At 37.1% G+C, this 6271-nt stretch overlaps 1 long non-coding RNA gene across 1 annotated transcript; it reads left to right on the forward strand.

Annotated features, from left to right (window-relative positions):
- The first annotated feature begins 2019 nt into the window (after positions 1 to 2019).
- LOC119734976 lies at positions 2020 to 5561 on the forward strand. The gene is made up of 2 exons (XR_005272134.1): positions 2020 to 2120; positions 3615 to 5561. It is a non-coding gene; the product is annotated as an uncharacterized LOC119734976 (long non-coding RNA).
- The last annotated feature ends 710 nt before the right edge of the window (positions 5562 to 6271 follow it).

Raw genomic sequence — 6271 nt, forward strand, 5'->3', positions numbered from 1 at the left:
TGTTCTTTCTGTAACATAAGATGTTGACCCATTCGACTTAAGCCACGTATCAAACCTTGAAAATGGTGTTAATTTTTTTTAAAGACTTTCTGTGATTGTGTAATGAACTGAGCCAGGATGCTTGCCACTTTTAGTATAATTAGTGGAGAATTTTGATTGAATTTCGAAACGGTACCATGAGTTTTCAATTTTGTTTTAAATTGGGGTTGGTTATGATGGAAAATGAAATATTTCCAGAAAGGGTTATACATCCTTATTTTAATTTGATATGAAATACTATTAATTTCTTAGTATTTGGTAATCAGTCACTCGCACTTGTACTGCAGTTTTTTTCACAGATATAAGTTGATGCTATATTATGAGGTTGTAACTATGTCATTTAATGTGTGTCTTTATTATTTTTTTTATTTTGGTGTATTTATTTCTTTTGCCCAATTTCTATGCTTGCCTTCTTGCATGATGCCATCCTTGCTCGTATCATTCGGTAAAAACCTGTGTTTCTTGCATATATTGCTGAAATTTAAGTATTTTTTTTGCATTTGGGACCTTTTTAGTATTTATGCATTTGCTAATGAAGCTATCTATGTAAGAGTCTGTATTTGCAAGTATTTTGTTCTGTATTTCATTATACATTATATGTTATACCAAATTTAAGGGAAAAACCTGTTTCATCTGAAATCATGTCCGAGTTGAGCATTTTGTTTTCTTCAAATGGTTAAGGATGGACAAATTAAAATGTCAGAGGCAAATACTAAAGCATTCTCACACAATCGCTTGATATACTTACGGCCTAAATCTTTCAGTACAGTAAGCCACTGCATGCAGGTTTTTTTTTCTGCAGAGTGCGGAATAAGTTATATCTTGTAGGTAGCAATTGATGTCATTTTGTTAACAAAAATAAAATCCACAAAATTGTAAATTATTACGTACATGTAATATGCCATTTATCTTTATTACATTTATCTGCAATGTTTGTGAATAGCATTTACAACAACAAAAATTACCAAATGAACAATATTGATTAATTTTTCGTATCCATTTTATCATAAAGTAGCATTGTCATGTCTGTGAGAAAAAAACTTACTTATATTTTGTGAAAGTACTCAGCACCTTGTTTGCAATATCTGCTTGTAAATTAAATGTTTGTAAAAACCAGATTAATTAGCCAAATATTTGCATATTTTCAAAAAAAATATATAAAAGATTCGGATATGAATAGTTAGAGATATGTGTATATTTTGCTGCACGTTCTGAAAAAGCTGAAATGTTAGTTTAGATTTGATGCCGGTTATGTGCATAGGTGACGATCGGATGTTCTGGAAAAGAAAACTTATTGCAAACATCTGGAAAATATGTCCTGACATAAATGTGTTTGGTTAATTGTAATATAAATATCAAATTTCTGTAGTTTAATTTTAAAGGTTTTTTTTGTAATGCACTTTTTATAATTGTGTTTCTAGATAGACTCAAATACACAGCAATTGGAATGGATGTAATTAATTTCTACAAATATAGTTAACGAATATATCTTTCTTTCAGATAAATACAATTTGATTACAATAACTTGAAATAAATGACTTTTCAAAGGTACTGGATTCTTCAGTTTTCCATTTATCACACTTTCTTGAAAACAATGTGCCAATCAACTTTTTTTGAGGGTGTTGGGGGACGCTGATGATTTAGGGCAAATCATTTCGGCAGGTATTTCCAAGTTATCTTCCTTTTTTTAACCTATTTGTTTATAGTTTTTGTGCGGACACCAACAGTTTTTGGTTCAAAGTTTTCAACAATGCAGGTCCAATATTTAGCGCCCTCTATTGATAAAACGAACAGCGCCCTCTATTGACCTGATACCATTACCAACTCGCCCCAACGTTTTCGCCCCTTTTACCAACTCGCCCCACAAGTGAAGAACAATAGAGGGCGCTGTATATTGTTATCAAAAATTGGGCTCTATTTATTTCGCCAATAGAGGGCGCTATATATTTTATCAACAGCGGGCGCTATTTATTTGGTCAAGAGAGGGCGCTGTTCCTTTTACCGATAGATGGCGCTATTTATTGGGACGAAATTTAAAACGGTAGATGTGAACGTGTGTCCAAAACTTTCTCTTTGAAAAGGTAAGTTTTTATAAATAAAAGCCAGGGTGCTTTGCAAGTTATAAGACTATGAATATGTACACATGTATACGCCATCGGAGGATAAAGTTTGGAAAGAATAAAGCATCCTGACTCCACTTTGAAAACGTTAAATCAACTGCGTGCGCCTGACAGAATCTAGCCCCATCAGCCCATAAATGTGGCCTATTTACTGGACTGCCTCCGTATACATAGGCCACACGTCCACATGCAGGCGCGGTTCTAGAGCCAATATTTTGGGGGGGCTAGCACGGTGAATCCAGAAATTTTTTTCAGGGAAGCGTGCTGAAATGTTGACCGGTTATTTTTTCCAGACACTTAGGCCTCCGAAAATCAATAGGTGGTGGTGGTGGTGGTGGTGGTGGGGGGGGGGGGGGGGGGGGGGGGGGGGGGGGGGGGGCTCATGCCATATTTTCAATGGGGAGCGCCAATAAAATCCTAAAATCATTCACACTATAGCAAGGGCGGATCCAGAACACAATTTTTTTGTGGGGGGCCAAAAGAACGTAGAACCGCGCCTGTCCACATGTACAAAAATCGTGTCGACTTTGCCAAATTTTGATTTTCACATTTAGGCTTAGTTTGTAGGGTTTTTTGGCTTTAGAAGCATACTCAACCTCTTTATAGGCTAATCAGAAAGTGCTTCCTTTTTCAGATGTATATTTTTTGTGAAATTTCCAGATTCATTTTTACACGTTTGCGTATCAAAATTTCAACATGAAATTTCACAAAAATTAGACATCTGAAAAAGGAAGCACTTTCTGACTAGCCTATGAAGTGGGTGAGTATGCTTCTACAGCAAAAAAATCCTACAAACTAAGCCTAAATGTGAAAATCAAAATTTGGCAAAGTCGACACGATTTTGTACATGTGGACGTGTGGCCTATGTTTACGGAGGCAGTCCAGTAAATAGGCCACATTTATGGGGCTAGACAGAATCATGAGAATGTTCCTCTCTACTCGAGGCCTATACTTCCAGTTCCAGAACTAGGTCCTCTCTATTTTCCTTCTTAATCCTAATTTTTATGCCATGGTGTGAAAATTGCTGTGGGGAGACCGAGGGCCGGTACCTTGACATTTCTCTGAGACTCAATATTAAGGAGGTTGTCACTGGGAAATGGATTTCCATGATATTGCATTTTTTCCATATCTATGTTATGTTGTGGCCTATGTTTCATTAATTCCCCTGTCAAAACTGTATCAAGTTACATAAAAAGTCACAGCCAATCAATCCTAGCTGCTTTGAGTAAAAGAATGTATGAAAAAAACAGTCACTTGACTGTTTTTGACTGCTTGGATGGCTTTGTTAAATTTGCCAGCCAGAGATTTTAAATGATAGCTGATTGATGTGTGTGTCATAGGATGCAGAGCAATGACTACCAATTTGAAGTCAGTGTTCGAAATAACAATTCCATGGGACTACTGTAATTATCCAATTTGACAATTTCCTTTTTTATGTTTATTGTAATCAAACAGGTTTATGAAGAGCTGAGTCGGGAATCATTTGATGTTTGGGCAGGCAGTTATACCCCTGAGAGAGAACACAGGCAAGAGCAGACAAACCCAACTTCCAAAGGAAAGTGGAAGTGGAGCACTCGGGGTATCAGAGCAGACCCTTGGAACGACTGACAAGCAGAAAATCTGGAAACAGAAAGCTGAAGGATGAGCCATTGCCATTTTGCTGCATTGCCGCAGAAACTTGGACAAGACGATCCGGGTGCTGATGTGTGACATTAACTGCCGAGCTGTGGGGTTTGTAGGCTCCTAGCAGCTGCTGTGGCATCCACTAGACTCGTCGTCGTCAGGCAATCCTCGATTCGAGGAGTTGTCACTTTTGCTGCTGTCTCCCTCGCTGTTAATGACTGGTCTCGTGGCTATATAGTCTCAGCCGTGACTGTTTTGGTTGTCCACAGATGGAGCAGGAGAACTGCAGGGTTGAGTAAGGCTGAGACACTAGACTGATTCCTGCAGAAATACAGCAGCAGGTTGGTGGAGAGAGGCAGGGCCCAGATCATAGAGAAGGTCACCCACCCAGCTATCAAAGGCGCTGAACCAGTCAGGATATAAGGAGGACGTCTGGAATTGGAGATCCTGGACTGGATTGGATTGATCCTACTCATGGCCTGGATTGACTGCCTTAAGTATGATAATGTGTGCAATTCAGGCTCTGTAGTTACTCCTTACTACTTGTAGTGCAATTGGTATGGTTTGGGCCATTTTAATACTGAACCTTGTTTTCTATGTACATGTAATGTAATTTTAAGTTTGGCCTAAAAAAAACACCAAAACCCCCCCCCCCAAACAATTCCCACATTTCCTATTACCAAATCCAACCTAGAAAATCATACAAAACCGAAATTTTTGTGTGCAAAAAATTTAAACAAATGAAAAACTGGTGCTGCTCCACCCTAGTTTTTGTGGACAGTGTTTGAAATTGTTATTTCATATTTTTAAGTTGGTCGGCAGTGCGGTCTTGCTGCATGATGCACTGTGCATGTGCAGCAAAGCTTGCAAACACTGCAGCAGATGCAGATTGAACAGTTGGTTCACACATTAACTGTTATAACGCGAAATGAAATTAAAAAAAATAATAATAAAAATGAATCTTCCATCATCCCACCCTATTTTTCTGGCTTTACAAATTTTGTGCCAAAAAGAAAAAGATTGTACCCACCTCTATTTTTTTTCAGTGTAATAGGAAACAATATTTATTCGTCTTGGCATAATAAATTTTACTATTCCTTTACTTATAAGCAGTAAACAGTGAATGAATTGAATAATGCAAATTTGGATTGGGATGCATGAAACCCTTCGATTGAACACATCTTCAATATCTCTTACTTGGATATAGAGTCTGAGAAGATGCAAAGCAGTGTTGTCTTCATGACCTTTGACATCACCGTACCCTCTCCTGCCCATCCTTGGGTCAATTTTGGACCACTTTTATGTCAAGTGACTTGCATACCAATACCCTCGTATTCCGATATTTTCTGCAAATCCAGTTTTTTTAGTTGACAGAAATGTCTTGAGTTTAATTTGAGTCACTTTTATGCCTTAAACAAAATACATGTAACTAGCTTTATCAGATTTCTTTCTTACTTTTCGAACACAACACTTCAAACATGTCAGTTAAACAATATTTGATCTATTATACTAACCCCTCAAATAGTTCATTTCTAAAAATTATAGCAAAAGCCAATGATGTACATTCCCTTTAAACCAACTGATTCCATGTATTCAACAGTTTGGCTCTATATCAGCTTTTATATTGGCATAAAGCATTAAACATTTTGAGTTTTCCATTACAAAAAATGAATGTTTTTAACTTTTTATCAAAGCATCACCCCAATTGTACAATCAGTGATAACTTATTTTAATATAACATTCTCCAGTCAAAAGAATTAAAATGACAAATGCTTTGGACATTTCTTGAAAATTGTCGCTTCTTTAAGATTGCATGCTTGTATGAAACTTCCCCCTACACCCCCCCCCCCTCATAAAAAACTTGGTCCAAATATTCTACTCGGACTTATTATTGAAAAGGAATTGAACAATCAAATTCCATCTTACAATTGAAAAATGAAACATGAAAGTTGAGTGTTTCTATTAAAGTACATTCAAATTCAACCAAAAGTTCAAATGCTTTTCAAATGCAGGTATAATGTGTGTTTTGGAGAAGGCAAAAATTAAGGCAAAAAAAAAAAAAAACCAGAATGGGACTCGAACTAGGGTCGCCTGATTGTGAGTCTTACGCTGATCCACAACAGCATAACCGCGCTCAGTTACCTGTCAGGTTCTGCTTAATTATAACTGTAAGATAGGCTTATCATGGCTTTTCACGTTGACGCCCATACACGCTTAGACGTAACACACAGTCCTACGATGCAAATCACTCGTTTGATTTTGGTTGTAGATGTTTGTGTTGATCTAAATTTGATTAGAAAAGGGTAAAGGGTGTTAACTGAACTAAAATCGTGAAATTCAATGAACTAAAACTCGCACAATGCGTGGTTTCAGTACGAAACACACATGTTCAACGGATGCAGGGAAGGCCATTTCTTTTGTTAATTTCCTTTGTTGAATCTGGCGTTAACAATAAAATGTTTCCATTGAGGCGAAAGGATTAAACGCCG

This window comes from Patiria miniata, unplaced genomic scaffold, assembly GCF_015706575.1.
Source record: "Patiria miniata isolate m_02_andy unplaced genomic scaffold, ASM1570657v1 HiC_scaffold_28, whole genome shotgun sequence".
NCBI lineage: Eukaryota > Metazoa > Echinodermata > Asteroidea > Valvatida > Asterinidae > Patiria > Patiria miniata.